General features: G+C 38.3%; 1 protein-coding gene and 1 long non-coding RNA gene across 2 annotated transcripts in view; one reads left to right on the forward strand and one right to left on the reverse strand.

The window, feature by feature from the left end:
- Positions 1-19842, reverse strand: part of LOC108245785 (nuclear receptor subfamily 6 group A member 1-A) — a 169973-nt gene that overhangs the window by 112999 nt on the left and 37132 nt on the right. The gene's annotated exons all lie outside the window — the stretch shown is intronic.
- The window catches only part of LOC119617223, a 45003-nt gene that overhangs the window by 11197 nt on the left and 13964 nt on the right, over positions 1-19842 (forward strand). The window contains exon 2 of the long non-coding RNA XR_005233446.1: positions 4022-4199. This is a non-coding gene — a long non-coding RNA (uncharacterized LOC119617223). The remainder of the gene's footprint in view (positions 1-4021; positions 4200-19842) is intronic.

The raw sequence follows: 19842 nt of genomic DNA on the forward strand, positions 1-19842 counted from the left end.
TTTTTCCACATTTTACCTGAAGCGTGTCCTGGGTGACTGACTTCAAGTCTAACCAGACTTCAGGTCCTCACATAAAACCTCAGTCTCTTTGAGTTTGAGATCAAGAATGAATTCCCATACCAATCTGATCTTTATATTTTAGTGAGTTTCTCTCTCTGAGACATTGACTTTGCTTAATCCTACTGTAATTAAAGTCTTAGCATTCCCTGAAGGAATGCATAACACCCACTGCCTTTCAATCCAGAGCTCCAGACTATGATCATCTTATGTTGAGAAATTATAGCGTTATAGCCATTTAAACTAAACCCTGAAAATAACATTAAGTTCAATCTCATGCAATACTGTGATATTGCACATATTCTGTTTGCAGTTGGAGTAGGAGTTGAGAATGTCTGTCAGCTACCAGAATACCAGATTTTAGCCTAATAGCTATAAAATTCATTGAGGTATAGCCATTTTTATACTGGCCTGGGTCAATTAGCTGTGGCAGCCATCTTGAATTTAGTTGAATCCAAAAGTTATTCCATTCTAGATCAACAGCCACTGATTACTTTCTGAGTGTTTCATTGCAATTTGTCCAGTGGTTCATGCAACATTTTGCTAACAAACAGGGTTAACACAAACAGTTAATGCCAAGCTTTTAAGCATTGATGTCACACAATGTGCAGCACCTAAAAAATGTGCTGAGGACGATGCTCAATGACTACAACACCTAATTTTAGATCTATACCTGCAAAATTTTCACTATTGGAGTTATAGCCATTTTTGTGTTTTCTAAGACCAGTTTGCTGTGGCAGCCACCTTTAATTGGGTTTAGTCCAAAATTTAATCAGCTGTAGATGTCCACCCAATGACTACATCCCAAAAGCTTCATATATATTCCTCCAGTAGTTCATTAAATATTTTGATAACAGAGATGATTTTAGTAGTTTTAAAGTTTTAAAGGCAGATCTTACACAATCAGTTAGCACTCGGAGTTTAAGTTCAGGATCAGCCTCAACTATTAACACACCAAATTTGATCACAATATATGTCAAATTGATTGATCTACAACCATTTTTGTGTTTGTCAAGACTGCTTTGTTCTGGTAGACATCTTGAATTGGGTTGAGCTGTACAGTTAAGCTGTAGATGGCAACCCAATGAGTACTTTCTGCAAGTTTCTTTAACATCCATTTGGTGTATCATGAGATATGATCTTTGACAGTGGGTGATAAAAAATATTACAGATCTTTTAGCATGAGCATTTGCTTTGAAGTCTTGTCCTCAGGATTTTATGATCTATATAGCGGTCGCGATAAACAATAAATCAATTAATCTCATGATAATTTAAAATGAGGTCGATAATTTTCATTTATCGGCGTTATCGTTCCTTTGTGTCTCTCTCTAGTTCTATTAAAGACACTGGATGACAGAAGGCTCAGCTCTGGCACTCTTCACTGACCCCTCCCTTTGTCTTAGCATAAGGGGGGCGGGAAGTATCACATCAGGTAGCCAGCCAAGGCGCATCGTCTTGTTTCTCTGCAGCATTAGCCCCGTGAGGAGTTGTAAGCTAAACAAACGCTATTATAAAAATTATAAATTATAAAAAACTGAAAAAATGGAATAGATTTAGTTTCAAGGTTGAACGTAACAGCAGCAGTGTGGGAGCACTTCAGATTCAAACCAAATGACCGAGGCGAACCGCTAAACCTTTGCGAGCCGGTATGTCGCATTTGTGCTTCTGTCGCCGTGTGCGTTTGTTTGTTTGCACTTTTTGTTTCTAAAACTGGCAGTTTTGCCCGTCTTCTTTATATAAAACTAATGATTTTTTTTTTTTGAAGGGCAATTTATTTTACAGACTTTATAATCCGTACTGTTTTGGTTGAATGTAGTTTTAATTTCAATTTTGTTTTTTTGTTGTATTTAGTTTTTATTCAAGTGCATTTTTTGTTAATGGAGACAGAGTCCATTTTATTTTTGTTTGTTTTGTTTATTTTGTGTTCCAGTTCCAATATTAAGTGTTCTTTTGAAATTAAAGTTAATTAATCTTTGAGAGGATGTACTTGCACCATCATTTCATTATCATTTCTGAGACAATTAATCGCCCAGCAAAATTTGTTATCTTGACAGGCCTAGATCTATATAAACTTAGTGACTTCAAAATTAGAAGTGCATTTGTTAAATGGACAGCAACGCAGATGTTTGGACATCTGTTTTACTCTGGCTTTGTTTCTGGCAAAATGTCCTGGCTGCAGACCAACCAGATATGCAAGGCAACATGACAGAGTACACTGTGTACCTCTCATTGTCCAACCCCTGGAATGTGCTGACGGCGCAGGGTTCATATTGGCTCAGTCACCCGTCGGGCCAGTGTGCTCACCCAGCTATTTTTGCAAGTTATACTTTTGCGAGTTTGTCAGTTATGCAAAACTCCTGGCGATCACACCAGCCATGATATTATCAGGAAACGTAGACGTGGAAACGCAGCCACACCTCAAACAGATGATTAAGTCAGTGTGTATGCAGCCATACATTTCCTATGACTTCACCCAAGTAGAAAAAGGGTGGAAGTTGACTGAGTCATAAAAAAAGAAAAAACAAAGAAGTGAGGAAAGGAGAGAAGGATTTTGAGAATGAAAGTCTTTTTGTGTGTCTTTGGCAAACAGCCAAACAATACCGGGTGCCAAGAAGGGAAGCCAGGGAAGCTAACTAAAGACACTAAAAATACCTTTTACCTTCCACTCATTTTGTGTGTGAGAAGAAGAATTGTGTGTTTATTATTTGGGGGAAAAAAGTGGCAGATGGTGAAAAATTAGACAAACATTTAAGAGAAATATTGTTTACTGCCTGCTGCAAAAAAAGAAAAAAAAAACTTTTTGCCTGAGAACATGTCTGTACGTTTCTCTGTATTGTAAGCAAAATTTCTCATGAACCAGTGAAGGGATTTTAATGAAACTTGCAGGAAGTAGTCATTTGATAAACACTCAGCCAACTTTACAGATATTGAGTTAAAATTCAGTTTGGTAGTAGCTGAGAATAATCCTCAAGACATACTATGAGCACTAACACCTTGCGAGATCTCACAATATCATTTGAGTTCTTGCATAATGTCATTTACAAGGGTTTGACTAAAACAACTACATCACCATCATTTCTCTTCATAAACTGTTCTTGGTTTAAAACCCTTGAATGAATGGATGCAGGCAATATGCAATCCTACAAGGAGTAGTAGACCTTTATTTTAAGTTAGAATACCAATAGGAAAAAATGTAAATGAATTTTTGAAAGTTTAAAAAATTTGTATGGATGTATCCACAATGTTGGAAAATAATTCATAAACTGCAGTAAATTGAGAAATGTTGTAGGCCTATATGTAGATCAGGTTATTAATATCTATCCTCCACAATCAGTGAACTATGTGAAAATAGAGGAGTGAATTGTGCCTCTCTCTGTCAAAGTGGTCATTCATTATGTAAAGAGAAAGCTTCCTTCTGAGAGCCTGGCAGGAATAAAAGCCTAATTTTCTCATCTTACAAATTCTGCAGAAATACAGCAGATCTCTCCACAACATTCTGCATTCCATAATTCACCAACTTTCAAAGCAGGCTTTTGTACCATCTCATATCAAAAGCTCAACCTGAAAAAAGTCTGAATTTAATTTGAAGAAAGGATGCAGAAAAAAAAGAGTTGCAGCATTCCAAATCCTTGCTTTACTGCTGAGGGAAGCAGGCATAATAGAGACAGAAAAGCAGAGACAGACAGACAGGGAGCGCATTAATAAAACATGACTACATGATTTTCCAACCTCAAAGAGGGAAACACAGGAAGGCACACTCCCAGAGCCACAGCTGAGGTTCAGAGCAGGGTAAAGGGAACAGTAATCTAACTAGCTCAACTCTGCAGTGCACTTGTTTAAGCTGTGGGGCATAGTGGCATTCTTTCACACTTGATCGCACTTGTACCAATTTGCCTCCTTCCATCAGCCTGGCTCCTGTTGTCTTCTGTCCTTCATCTTTTCTGTCTTCTTCTTCCTGCTGCAGGCTATAGGTGATGGGAGCTTGGGCTTGTCACCAAAAACACAAATGATGATGATGACAGGATTCACCGAGTCTGCAGAAACTGTTCAAAGAAATCCAGACCTTTGCATCATCACCTCTTCTCTGCTCTCCTCGCAGTATCATTTGAGCCTTTGCAGCAACATAGTGGTAACACATCCTGGTATGTAAATGCTAAACATGAGCCAAAACAGAGGTTCAAACACACACCTAGAATGATAAATAGTACAGCACACACACTGGTCTCTGTTAAAAAGGTTTTTTTTGTTGTTTTTTTTTACACTTGAAAATAATGACAGGTGCGGTGGCTTCAGAAAACACTGATATCATAGCAGCCTGTCAGAAGTCAAAATCTATCTTAAGATTTACACAGCTTTGCTTTTCTTGACAAATTATTTTCATCATAGTTTCTGTCAACATTTTTCCTGAACAAAAATAAGACAATAAATAAATAAACATTACCTGAATACTGTTCCTTGAAGGAATGCATATCACCCACCACTTTTCACACCAGAGTTTACACTAAGATCACCTTATATTGACAAATGACTAACTTTAACACAAGTTGGTCAAACCTTGAAAATAACATTATGCTAGATAACACTTCAGATGTTAAATAAAATTATTATCAAGGTGTTTCCAATCTGTTAGCACTCAGACTATACGTTATAAATGACCATCAGCTATTACCTCATCAAATTTGAGCTCAAAACTTCTTAAATTCATTCAGGCATAGACATTTTTGGATAAGCTAAGTTTGATTAGTTGTGACAACCAAACTGAGTAAATGGGTTGTAGCTGTGCATCCAGTAATTGTTTCATTAAAATCTATCAAGTAATTCATGACATATAATAATCTACAGATCTACAAAACACATGTAGACTGAAGAGTCAAACTACAATGACCCCCTTAGCAACCCTGCAAGGGTAAAGATCTGGTCCACAACCAGGACGAAAGCCACATGTCTACCACTGAATCCGAGGTTCGACAATCTGTCGGAGCCCCCCTTCCAACAACCAACTTTCCCTGGGATGCTGAAAAGTGTGATCCTTAAATAGCTGGAACACACTCTCTGGACCCCCTTTTTGTAAAACAGAACCACCACCTCGATGTGCTACTCAGAAGGTGTTGTCCCAATCCTCCGTGCGACATTGAAGAGAGACATGTCAAACAGGACAGCCCCACAATGTCCAGAGCCTTCACCAACTCAGAACAAATGTCATCCACCCCTGGCATCCTGCCACCAGGGAGCTTTGTAACAACCTAGGGGACCTCTGCCATGACAATGGGCTTGTCTTTCTCTGAGTATTCAGACTCTGCCTCCTCAAAATTGGACATGTTGGCCAGATTAAGGAAATCCTTGAAGTGCTTCCTCCACCTTTCACCTTTCCACCTCCTCAAGGTCAACCGAAAGTCCTTCTCCATGGCCTCTCCGAATTCTGCCCATGCCCTAGTTCTTGTGTCAGCAACCACTGAAGCCGCAGTCCTTCTGACCACCCTGTACCTGCCAGCTGCTTCAGGAGTCCTCTGGAACAGCCAAGCCCTAAAGATCTCCTTATTCAGCTTGACAACCTCCATCACCGCTGGTGTCCACCAGGAGGTCCTTCGGTTTTCAATTATATGAAAGTGATAAATCAGTCACTTTCATAAACGGGCCTTTTTGACCAAAAAAAAAAATGCTTCCAGGTCGAGATTTAATATGAGTTTTCAACAGTTGCCTTCTTGATGCTGCTCTTCCATAAAACCTAGACTGGTGAAGAATTCAGGCAACAGTTGTGTGCACAGTCTCTCTTGTATCACCTGCTAAAGTTTGTAACCCCTTCAGAGTGCTCATCGGTGTCTTAGTTGCCTCTTTCACTCTTCTCCTTCTTACATGGTCACTCACATAGTAAGAACAGTCTGCTCTTGATAGATTTATACACTCACCGCCCACTTCATTAGGTATACCTTGCTAGTGCCGAGTTGGACCCCCTTTTGCCTTCAGAACTGCCTTAATCCTTTGTGGCATCAACAAGGTACTGCAAACATTCCTCAGAGAGTCTGATCCATATTGACGTGATAGCATCACGCAGTTGCTGCAGATTTGTCGGCTGCACATCCATGATGCGAATCTTCCATTCCACCACATCCCAGAGGTGCTCTATTGGATTGAGATCTGGTGACTATGGAGGCCATTCGAGTACAGTGAACTCACTGTCGTGTTCAAGAAACCAGTCTGAGATGATTCAAGCTTTATGACATGGTGTGTTATCCTGCTGGAAGTAGCCATCAGAAGATGGGTACACTGTGGTCATAAAGGGATGGCCGTGGTCGGCAACAATACTCAGTGTTGTGTGGTCAGAGATGCTGTTCTGCATACCTCGGCTGTAACGAGTGGTTATTTAAGTTACTGTTGCTGTTCTATCAGCTCGAACTAGTCTGGCTATTCTCCTCTGACCTCTGGCATCAACAAGGCATTTGTGCCCACAGAACTGCCACTCACTGGATATTTTCTCTTTTTCAGACCATTCTCTGTAAACCGTAGAGATAGTTGTGTGTGAAGAACCCAGTAGATCAGCAGTTTCTGAAATACTCAGACCAGCCCATCTGGCACCAACAACCATGCCACCTTCAAAGTCACTTAAATTGTCAGGTCGAGGAGAAGAGATGGTGGTGAACCCAATACACAGACTCATCGTGGGTCGAAGGAAAATAAAAATAATTTATTTTATAATAAAGAACAAAAACAAAATGCTGACATGGCAGCAAAAATAAAAAAAAAGCAAAAAATCTAAAACTTAGCGTGGCAAAGAAAACGTGACAATGCAAGACATGACAGGAACCAGACAGCGTGTGTAAGCGACAATGAACCAGCAGTGAGTAGAGGAAGTGACCAGGTTTTAAGCACAGGAGGTAATTAGAGGAAGTGGGCACAGGTGAGATGATTACAAAACTAGGCACAGGTATAAAAGGGTGTGAGAAGCAAACGAGAGATAAACAGAGGAGAAGTGAATGATAACAGGAAACAAAGACACAAAGACACAAGGAACAAGAACTGAACTAAAACAAGGCTAAACAAAGATAACTAAATAAAATAAACAAACTCTGACATAAATCACCTTTCTTCCCCATTCTGATGCTCGGTTTGAACTGCAGCAGATTTTCTCGGCCATGACTACATGCCTAAATGCATTGAGTTGCTGCCATGTGATTGACTGATTCAACATTTGCGTTAATGAGCAGTTGGACAGGTGTACCTAATAAAGTGGCCTGTGAGTGTATATGTCCCATATTCATTTCTTTTCTTTATGATGAATTCAACAGAACTCCTGGGGATGTTTAGGGTATTTAAAATTCTTTTGTATTCACTGTCTGACTTGTACTTTTCAATATTCTTTTTTCTGAGTTGAAATAGGACAGTCACTTTAAAGGGGCTGAATATTTCTGCAATTACTTTATTTTTTACATTACATCTTATTATTTTTTACTTTTATTTTTTGTATTACATCATATAACCTTTATTTCACTATATCAGTGAAGAGGGTTTTTCAGAAATAGAAATAAAATTGTCAAAAACGCCAATTTATATTGACCATGACTGATTTATGACAGCAATAAAAGAGTAAAACTTCAAAAGAAGTGAATACTTGTAGGTACTATACCACACCAGATTTTAACTAAATACCAGTAAAACTATTTTAGTTATAGCCATCTTTCAATTTTCTAAGATCTGGTGGTTGTGGCAGCCATCTTGAATTGGGTTGAGTCCGAAAGGTAATCAGTTAAACAGGTCACCCAAATGATGATATTATGAAAGTTTCATTTAAAACTATCCAGGGGTTCGTAAAATATTTTGCTAACAAACAGACAGAGTTGATTTTAATAATTATTAGCACAGATCTTGTGTGATCAGTTAGTGGTCTAACTGATTCAACCCACCAAATCTTCACTTAACATCTGTAAAATGTACCAAGCTATAGCCATTTTTGTGTTTTCTAAGGTCACTTAGCTGTGGCAGCCATCTTGAATCAGGGTTGCTGTAAATCATTTGTAGGTAATAGTTTTTGAACACTTAATGAAATTCATTCATTGATTTATGAGAGATTTTGCCAATTGTACAAATGAACACATAGACATGGGCAAAACCATTTTCACCTTTTCACCTTTGGTGGCAAGCAATAATTAATGCAAATAAACTAAAACTATGACTATGATTTTTGTTGCCAACCTAAACAAGACAAAATTTCTGACAGAGAGCCAATCAGATCAATTTGGATACAAGTTAAGACATAATCTGGGCTCTACCAGATCATGCAAGATCCCATCAGATCTCGCAATAACACAAGCAATTGTGTTATGTTCAGGATTTGACCAAAATAACTACAACATCATTCCTCAACATAAGATGATTTAAACCTCTGGTATGAAATGTAGCAGGTAAAATGCAATCCGTCAAGGAATGCTGGAACATTATTAGTGTAAATGGTAAATTGCTTGTACTTGTATAGCGGTTTATCTAGTCCAAGGACCCCAAAGTAATTTACACTACAATCAGTCAGTCAGCAATTTATCCACACATTCACAAACTGATGGTAATAAGCTACATTGTAGCCACAGCTGCCCTGGGGCAGACTGACAGAGGTGAGGCTGCCATTACACCGGCGCCACTGAGCCCTCTGACCACCACCAGTAGGCAAGGCAGGTAAGGACACAACGGCTGAGACGGACAGAACAAGCCCTCGAACCGGGAATCCACTGGTGACAGGACGAACCTACCTCCTGAGCCACTGCCGCCCTGAATGCTGAATCAGCATCAACACTATTTTTCTTTTATAGATTCTACTATAATTTTTTTAGCATCTAACTGATTCAACATACTTTCAACTATTTTAACCATTCAGATATGAAAATGTTCAGTTCATTCATGAAATGGGTGATGTGGCTTTTGGTATTTGGATTTTTTATACTTGATATTTAACTTGTTTAACTAGGAAAAAGAAAATACAAAGACAAACAGGAAGGCCAAAGAGGAGCTATATGGATGCAGTTAAAGAGGCCATGGAGATAGTTGGAGAGAGGACAGAGGATGCAAAAGACAGAGTTAGATGGAGTAGGATGACTCGCCGTGGCGACCCCAGAAAAGGGAACAGCTGAAAGAAAAAGAAGTTTAACTGTTTAACAAAAATACATTTATTTACCTTTTTTAGTTTCATTAAAATATATGGGCATTTTTATTTTAACCAATATTAGCTTTTAAGTTTTTGTTTTGCATAATTTTAGGCTTTAGCAACTCTTGCTGATTTCAGCTTTCAGGTCTTGTTCTGCTTCTTATAGCTTTTAGCTATAGGTTTGCTTATTTTTTGTATTTAACTATTGTTTTACTATTTGTAACTTTTAGCTACTGTTTTGCTAATTTTAGCTTCTTTTCTTCTGGTTTTAACTCTGACAATTCAATTTCTTCAACAAGTTTCTACAGACATTCAGCACTAAGTATTCACACTGCATTTTCACAGAACATGCTATTTTTTCCTCATTTTCTTCTGTGTAACGTAACAGCGATGAGGTCTGAGAAAACAAAAAATAAACTTGATAGATCCTTTCATGTCACATGTTGCATTTGTTTCTTCTCAGCAACATTTTAAAAAAGCTGCTTTTAGTCAAATGAGCAAACCTTGGTGCCCACAGGAAACATTCAACGCTGTCGGTGAGTTTGTGCTCTGATGCAAACCATCGACCGTTGACTGTATCCTGAGAGACACCACAGTACTCATCATGCTCAGGAAGCCACTCAGCTCACAGCCACCAAGTTCAGTCAGGATCTGACCTGTGACCGAGACGGGGCGGAGTTTCCAACACACGTTACAGCAAACACCACGTCAACTTTTACACAGGAGGCGCTCATTCTTCAGGCTGCAATAAACATTCATTGCTGTCGGTGGGTTTGTACAGCAATAACTCACTGATCAATGAATGCAGACTGCGGTTCAAACACCTCCTGATGCAAGAAGAAAATAAAAAACAACAGGGGGGGCAGTATGTACGGGCTAGACTTTCATGAGGTGGCAAAAACAACTTTTTTTCTGTGTGATTTGTGCACCACTTCTGAAGTTGGCCTTAAGTTACAATTTAAAGGGTCATTTCAACAAGCAATCCCACAAACTATCTATGCATAGTTTAGTTATGAGTATTGTATTTAAAACATATGTGGACCATCAGACTTTAGGGAAAAATTATAAAAATGTAATTTGTTTTTTTTAATACTAACAGTTTGGGATAAATTACACTTAATCATTAGGCCAGCCATTGTTTCTTACATTTTTTGCAATTGTATTGCTTGTTTTTTTTAGTTTGATTGACCTGTACAGCACTTTGGTTGCCTTTGGTTTTCACAGAACTTTCTAAATAAATAAATGAATGAATAAATGAATTAATCAAATTTTACTATTCCTCAATTTTTTTGTAAGAGTATTTTGTATTTGAAAATAATAATAATAATAATTCTGCAACAGTTATGACAGTGCAGACTGGACAAGCAGAAAGCAGTGAAGCATTTCTGACAAACAAAACCACTATGTTTACTGTTATGTTCTGTATTTAATAGGGGTGTGAGAAGACACTCATCTCATGAGATAAGACGAGATCTTGGGTTCAAGAGAACAAGACAAGATTGTAATATCTTTTAGAAATAAGGTTTTTCAACGAACTCAACAGACTATGCCTCCTGTTTTATTTTTCATGAGTTTCATAAGTTCAAATGGTGCTTCATCTATACATGACTTAAATTAATTAAAAGCCCAAAATTAAAAATCAGATCAAGAGCAAACCTTTTTCAATTTTTAAAGAAAATAATAATTTGTCATGTTAAACCTTCTACCAATACAACCACTGTCCCTCCTCTGCACATGGCCAAACCATCTCAGTCTGGCCTCTCTAATTTTATCTCCTAGTTCTGATGACCTCATTCCTAATCCTATCCATCCATGTCACTCCCAAGGAGAACCTCAACATCTTCAGCTCTGCCACTTCCAGTTCTGTCTCTTGTCTTTTTCTCAGTCCCACTGTCTGCAAACCAGTCAACATAGCTGGTCTCACTATTGTCTTGTAAACATTTCTTTTGACCTTTGCTTCCACCCTTTTGTCACAAATCACTCCTGAAACTTTTCTCCATCCACTCCATCCTGACCACATCTGTTAGTCTGTCTATCACCAGAGCAAACAAGAAGGGGCTCAGAGCCGATGTTTGATGCAGTCCCATCTCTACATTAAGGCTATCTGTCCCTCCTACAGCACACCTCACCACTGTCCTGCTGTCCTCATACATGTCCTGAACCAGTCTAACATACTTCTCTGCCCCTCTAGATTTCCCTCATACAACACCACAGCTCCTCCCTTGGCACCCTGTCATATGAGTTTTCTAAATCCACAAAAACACAATGAAGTTCTTCGCCTCCTTCTCCACCCTTTCCAACACCTTAGTGTCCAGCCTCTTGTACAACTCATCTTACGCCTACTGTTTTGCCTTTGATATCTCCCTCTTTGCCCTATGTTGCATCTCCCTATATCCCCGTTAACTCTGTCCTCTCGCTGTCCCATTTCTTCCTGGCTAACATCTTCCCCTGGATAACTTCCTGCACTTCACTATTCAACCACCAGGTTTCCTCATCACCAAGTACCTTCCTACCCGTCTCTCTAATCCTACTGCTGTAGTAGGTCAGTCATCTGGAAGCGCTTTCTTACCAGTTTATAAAAGTAGTGTTTAAAAATATTGAAAAGGTTGGCTTGAAGCTCACTTTCATCAAGGTCTGCCTCTCTAGGAAATCACAGAGAAACTTCTTGAATCAAATCCTAACAACAGAATACCTGGGCCAGACATTCAGGTTTGTTACTGTTCTCTTGGTATGCCATGTAGTCACCCACATGACCTGTATCTGTAGAGACAAACGTTTAATCTCACAGCATCTCTTTTCCAATCTCTTCAAATCAGGGGTTTTGGTTTAAGTATATATTCATCTGTGCACAGCATGCTTGCCCTTATGAAACTATAGTCAGAGCACTCTTGTGAACAGTCTGATCACATTCTGCACTGACAGACACTTTCACAAGAGGAAGACTTGCCTATCAATACATTATAGATGACTAACAATTTCTTAAGCACCACCATCATCAGATTTGCATTTCTAATCATATTCTTGACCCTTCCATTTGCTTATTTAACTATAGATCTACATACAGATGTACTCTTAGTCACTGAAATGTATTTAGGAAGTATTTAGGAAACTTTGTGACTGATGCTAAAATACCATCTTGCTAAAACACTGTCCCCTCTTTCAAATTTAAAAAAGGTGACAAAAAGTAAGTGAGTTCACTTCAAGTTGAAGATTTACATAACAGCACATAAAACGGTCATGTCTTCACTAGGTCTAACTATAAGTTTGGTAAGCATAATGAGGTCTGAAGTTTGACTTGGCCTTGAGTATTCTGTTTTTCAGCTGTTTCATTGTACATTTGCAGCCTTGGTTGGATTTGTTTACCGAGTTTGGGCCAAGCTTCAGCTGTCAGACAGATAGCCTCACATTTGACTCCAGAATACTTTAGTAAGCTGAAGAACAGAGTTCATGGTCAATTCACTGACTGCAATGTGCCCAAATCATCATCCCTCCACCACCATGACAGTTGGTATGAGGTGGTTCTGCTAATGTGCTGTGTTTGATCAAGGTTCAAAAGGATATTGAGGCTCTGGGACAGACTTCTCCATTTAATCTCATCTGGAAACAGCATTTTAGGAGCCCCAAGAATCCGTGTATAATCTGTGTATCATTCGTTCTTTCCATTTTCAGTTGGCAATCAAAAATCAAATAATGAAAAACGGACTGGTTATTTTGTTTTTGATTATAACACAAAAAAAACAAAAAATGCCTGTTTTTTTATCTTTCACTTTTAGGCTCAGATCGAAAACACAAAATGGAAAAACGGGCAGCAGGACAGAATTTGATTTTAATATTTAATTGGTTTAGGTGACCCGGAAGAGGCTCTGTGCAGCAGATAAGGTAAAATAGTGGCTACTGCGGCGCTAGAACCACACACTATTTTGATCAAGGACATTTTTAACAGCAGTTTGATCCTAGAAACAATACACAAGTCTACATGGCTAATAGGTCTGATTGATATTGCACAGACACAAATAAGTAGACACTCATTTAGTGCTGAAGTGCATCATAGCTAACATAATTTGGCAAACAATGAAATGCTAACAGGATGAACTGGTACTCTCTCTCATTAACTCTTGCTGTTCTTTTTTTTTACAGTTTGAAGGTTTCCCAGTAACACAGATTTAAGGAGGTTATAGGAAGTTGCAGTATGAAGGCAGGGTTTTGTTGCTACAGAGTCATCTCACCTCTGTAGTGAATATTTCAAAACAGACGACTTTAACAGGACCGACTTAGAGATGCTGTGACCCCACCTGTCTTCAACTTCCCATCTCATCTCCAAAGGGGAGGTGTTTTTTTTACTGTGCAAGCTAACAGAAATGTCTGATTCAGATGTAAAACTAAAGCTAATGTCACACTTTGCTAAACCTGTTTTGACCTGTTAGTTCTAATTGTATGTTTAGGAATCAATGATGTATTGTGTATTACAATACACTACAACCTTCTGAGGTTGTTTTTAAATATTATGTCTTATATTTTAGCTTGTAGCACCAAGGAACACACAAAAAGCTGCAGAGAGCCTTCCAGTGGACCTCCCTGAAAGTGAACCTCAGCTCTCCAGCCCAAGTTAAAGCAGGGCAGCATAAGACCCTGGAATGACCTGGAGTTTTTAAAGATTACTTTTCCAGGCCTTTAAATAAAAAACTGCATGTGTGTGTATGCATGCACAGCACACAGAAATTTGAAGAAATTATTGATGTGGTGTATACAGAAGGCTCAGGATTGTGTGTGTATGTATGTGTGAGAGAGTGAAATAAATTTAAACGAACAATCAAACTTGTTTCTTTATTAAAATATGAAATGCATTTATTTATACATTTGTTAATATGCCATACCATATGTCTCTCTTTGTTAAAGAGCATAAAACAAAGTATTTCAGCATTAAAGTATGTATTTTTAATGTGTGAAAGCCAGCTCAGTGGCCTAATGGTAGAGTGTCCGCCCCGAAACTGGGAGGTCGTGGGTTCAATCCCTGGCCGGGTCATACCAAAGACTGAAAAAATGGGACCCATTGCCACCCTGCTTGACACTCAGCATTAAGGGTTGGAATTGGGGGGTTAGATCACCAAATGATTCCCGAGCGCGGCACCGCTGCTGCTCACCGCTCCCTCAGGGGATGGGTTACATGCGGAGAACAAATTTCGCACACTCAGGTGTGTGACAATCAGTGGGTCTTTCTTCCTGTATCGTAACTACATCTCTGCCATTTATAACAAACCAAACTGTGTAAAAATTGGGTAAAACCTCAAAGAGTTCAGAGCCACTTCCGGGTCACCTAAACGCGACCAAATAAATAAAAAAATCAAATTCTGTCCTGCTGCTCGTTTTTCGATTTCGTGTTTCCGATCTTAGCCTAAATGTGAAAAACCAGGCGTTTTTTTCATTTTTCGTGTAATAATAAAAAACAAAATAACCAGTCCATTTTTCATTATTTGATTTTTGATTGTCAATTGAAAATGGAAAGAATGAATGATACACAGATTATGGTGCACTAACAAAATATGAATTTTGTCTTGTTTTAGCCATTAAAATGAAATAATTTTTTTTAAATGTTCCATTTTTTTTTTTATTTTTGGAATTCTTGTTTTTCCAATTTAATTTAAAAAAAAATACACACACCCCTTATTTTTCTTTTTTTCTTGTTTTGTTCTGAAATGGAATAACCAAAAAACAAACCATACATGGATTCCCAAGGTTCCATAATTAGAAAATCCTGAAACACTACACCTTTGCATTCTTTTATGGACAGCCTATACACAACCCTTTGAAAATAATGTCATAGCCTCTTATCCTGTCTATTGTATGCCCCCAAAAATGAAAGACTACATGCTTGCGTTTTATGTTGCAGATGCTGTTTCTCAAATTATAAATAGTATTACTTCAATGAGCAGACGGATGATGAACAATACAATTGCCTTGAATACAGCAAACGCCTCTTATTATTACACTAAATAATCTATGACCAAAAAGGTTTTTGTCACTTAATTAAACTGCAAACACTACAGAAAAACATTACCAATATACATCAAGAATACATTTAGATAACATGAGAAATGAGAATACTTTTAAAAGACTGGTACTTGTGTATAAATAATTTATCCTGAACCCTTTGAACATTATGATCAAAACTCTTCACTCCATCTTGAACTGATCACTCTTCCTGGATTTGTCCATTATGTTCACAGATTTGGACTGACATGACTCCCATAACATAACAGTACGATGTGGCACAAAGTAGAAGTTCCATTTTGTCATCAGTCCACAAAAATTATTAGGTTTTGCTCGTGTAACTATCTGTCTCCTTCTTTTTGGTGTTTATAGTAACTTCTGAGTGTCTGCTCCACATCATCTTTACTGTTTCTGATGTATTTTTGATGCAGCATTACAGAGCCACATACAGGCCTGGCATAGTTACTACAACATTTTGGTTGTTTACTGTATTCCTGTGTGGATGAAAACGTTTCTAGAACTGGCGGTGTGTTCATGAGGGAAAAGAGTGTTACTGTGTGGACAGTGTCTAATTGGTCTGTCATGAACTTGACTCTAATCTCCTAACTGAGGCCAGTACAGTCTGAGGTGTTTGTTATTTCTTCACTCCTGGGAAGATTGGTAGCACTCCTAAATGTTTACTACTCGTGAATAATCTCTTTCTCTGCAGAATGATGGACTAAAACTGTCATATGTGATTGTTCCATCTATAAAATCAGATTATGAACAAGTAGTTAAGAACAAAACTTAAAAAAAATTAAAGTAAATTTTCTTGTCATTCATCCAATGATTAAGTTAATACAGATGCTGCATGAAGACAACAGACTAGGCTTCTTGCATGATTGACCATTATTATCACCTGTGTGTATGTATCTGTCTGTTAGCAAAATATCATAATTATTCAATGATTTTTAAAGAAGGGTGCATAAAGTAATCACTGGATGTACATATACAACTGATTTTTTTTTTTTTTTTTTTTAATTTAAGATGGCCGCCACAGCCAACTGACCTTAAAGACACAAAAGTGGTTGTAGCTGTGAGTTTTACAGATCCTGAGCTAAAATTTGGGGTGGTGGTAAGGAAGTCACTCACATCACATTTTGAGTGCTAATAGATTGCACAAAATCTTTNATCACCTGTGTGTATGTATCTGTCTGTTAGCAAAATATCATAATTATTCAATGATTTTTAAAGAAGGGTGCATAAAGTAATCACTGGATGTATTTTTTTTTTTTTTTTTTTTTAAATCAACTCAACTGAAGGTGGCTGCCGCAACCAAATGACCTACAAAACACAAAATTGGCTATAACTGTGAGTTTTACAGATCCTGAGCTAAAATTTGGGGTGGTGGTAAGGAAGTCACTCACATCACATTTTGAGTGCTAATAGATTGCACAAAATCTTTGTTTATAGATTTGACATTAACTATTTGGAGTCAACTCTGTTTGTCTGTTAGCAAAATATCTCATGAACTACTGGACAGATTTTAATGAAGCTTTCAGGAAATAATCATTGAATGGATCTCTACAATCTATTCAACATGGCCACCAAAGCCAACTCACCATAAAAAAAAACAGAAATATAGCTATATTTCATTCAAATTTACAGATGTTGTGCTAAAACCTGGTGTTGCAGTTGATAGTAATTCACAACACATACTCCAAAGCAGGCTTCCCTCCATGGCCAAGATGTTAAATTCCACAACTACTCCCTGACTTTCCATCATGTGCTGCAGCTCTTTCCGTTTGATTCACTTCCTCATTGCAATGTTGCCTCCTTGCCTATTTGCTCAGGCTGGATATCATGTGTCAGGCAAGTTTAAAATTATACAAATAACAAAAGTAAACAAAATACACCAAGCAGCTGTTCACTATCCGGAAACCTTTCTGTGCTATAGTTCCTGTTTCTGTTTCCACCAAATTTCTGTGGCCATTTTTCTGTTGGGGGGATTGAACTTTTGTAATTAGGGATATGAAGTCAAATGCCAAAATAGTCCCTGAAAAAACTTTACAAAATTACAAAAAAAAAAAACCAAAAGGGTAAAACATATTTGACATATACTACCTAACTGGTGAGCTGAAACACAGAAGCAAATTTACATTACTGTACCCTATTGTAACCTACTCAAATGTACTACATTTGATGCAATACTTTTTTCTTCTTTTACAAAAGAAAAAATGTGTATTAATGACTAAGCCTTGTAACAGTGGATCATTGTGCTTCTGAAAGAGATCCAACATATGAGTATAGTCTGGTCAGTGTAAGATCCAGGTCAACTTGCACTTTTGCCAAATTGTAATTTTGAATTTTGGTCTGTTTGTATCCATACTTCTTGGATGCAATAAGTACACATAAAAATGATAAGCAAAATGAGATATTATTACTATTATTATTAACAATGTGGTTAGGCCTGGACATTTGGGGCTGTTTTCCCAAGATGTTTTCTGAATAACCCTGGATCTCAAGACAGAAAAAATGTAAAAATGCAGCTCTATTCAAATCAGGAAACTAGCCACTAGGGAGCACAAGCCAGAGTATCTTGTGCCAGTCCTAACCCTGGGTAATAGTGAGGACTGTGTCAGGAATGGCATCTGGCATAAAACACTTTTCTCAGAACAAACATGCGAGTCCATCCAAGCAACACCATACCGGATCGGTTGAGGCTGGGGTTAACAATGACTGTCACCAGTGCTGTTGACAAACAGGGTGCAGGGTGCTGGCGGAAATTGTGCTACTGTTAGTCGAAGACCACGAGGAGGGAAACGTGCTAGGAGACCAAGGGAGAGGAGGAAAGGCAAGAGCGTAGGAGTGAGGGTAGCAACTCTAAACATAGGGACAATGAAAGGCAAAGGTAGAGAGCTGGTTGATATGAAGCAGAGAAGGACGGCAGATGTGTTATGTGTGCAAGAGACCAAATGGCAGGGCAGCACGACTTGCAGCACTGGGGCAGGGTTACATGGTGTGGATAATAAGAAAAATGAGGCAGGGGTGATCCTGAAGCGGGAGTTAGCAAGGAATGTAATGAAAGTGAAAACATTTTTTAGATAGGTCAATACGTCTGCAGGTAGAAGGTCTGATGCTCAATGTTGTCAGTGGTTAATTTACACAGTTTGGATGTGATGTAGAAGAGAAAGAGAAATTCTGGAAGGATCTCGATGAAGTGACAGAGAGTATTCTCAGGGAGGAGAGAGTAGTGATTGGAGCAGATCTGAATGAACATGCTGGTGAAGGAAACAGGAGATGAGGAAGTAATGGGCAGGTTTGGTTTCAAGAAAAGAAAGCAGAAAAGACAGATGGTAGTGGATTTTGCAAAGAGGATGGAAATGGCTGTAGTCAACACCTATTTCCAAAAGAGGGAGAAACACAGGGGGATGTCATGTTGGGTGGAGAAGGAGGCGAACCCAGAGCGCAGACTCATTGCAAAAACTAAAAGAAAACTAATTTATTCAAAATAAAAGACCAAAACAAAGGGCTGACGTGGCAGCAAAACTAAACATAACAGAATCCAGGAACTGAAACACGAGCAAACATGAGCGACAAGACGAGCAGAGCAACCAGACAGCACTTTGGAGTAACAAAGTGACAATGAACCAGCAGTCCTTGGTGTGTCATCTGGACAGAGAAAAGATGATAAGGAAACCTAGTTGTGAAATGAAGAAATGTGGAAAGTTATCCAGAGGACGAAGTTAGCCAGGAATAAATGGGACAACAAGAATACTGAAGATAGTAGAGAGGAACATAGGGAGATACAGCATAGGGCAAAAAAGGAGGTAGCAAAGGCAACACAGGAGGTGTATGATGAGTTGTTTAACAGGCTGGACACTAACACTTCTCTATAACTCCAAGATACCCTCATATGAGTAAACAATGCTCCCCCTCCTCATACAACACCACAGGTGTTGTATGAGGAGGGGGAGAAGGACGTGTATTGACTGGCAAGACAAAGGGATCAGGCTGGAAAGGATGTGCAGCAAGTTAGGCTTGTTAAAGATAGAAATGGTAATGTTCTAACAAGAGAGGAGGTCAGGCAATAATCCCCGTGGATTTTGATGTTTGCAGATGATGAGCTGTAGTGAGAACAGGGAACAGGTGGAAGTGAACCTGGAGAGGTGGAGGTATGCACTTGAAAGACAAGGAATGGAAGTCAGCTGTAGAAAGATAGAGTACCTGTGTGTGAATGAGAGGGAGGCAGGTAGAACAAAGTGAAAAACTACAAAAAATTAAAATTTTATTTATTTTTTTTTTAAACCATTGATGCCATGTTCTCTATATTAAAAATGAGAAGGTCCATCTGGGCTATTAGTAAAGCCTGCCTCTCTGATGGTATTGTGCATTAGTGCGTATAGCACGAGACACTTACACTCTTGGAAAGGCAACATCACTGCAAAAAATATATGCAGGTTTTAGAACAAAATATGTTCTGATCATATGTCTTTTTTAGGTAAGGCCTTGTGCAATTCAGCAAGACAATGCTAAGCCATACAGGTGCTGGTCATAAAATTAGAATATCATGAAAAAGTAGATTGATTTCAGTAATTCCATTTAAAAAGTGAAACTTGTATATTATATTCATACATTACATACAAACTCATATATTTCAAATGTTTATTTCGTTTAATTTTGATGATTAC

This window comes from Kryptolebias marmoratus, linkage group LG1, assembly GCF_001649575.2.
Source record: "Kryptolebias marmoratus isolate JLee-2015 linkage group LG1, ASM164957v2, whole genome shotgun sequence".
In the NCBI taxonomy this organism is placed as follows: domain Eukaryota; kingdom Metazoa; phylum Chordata; class Actinopteri; order Cyprinodontiformes; family Rivulidae; genus Kryptolebias; species Kryptolebias marmoratus.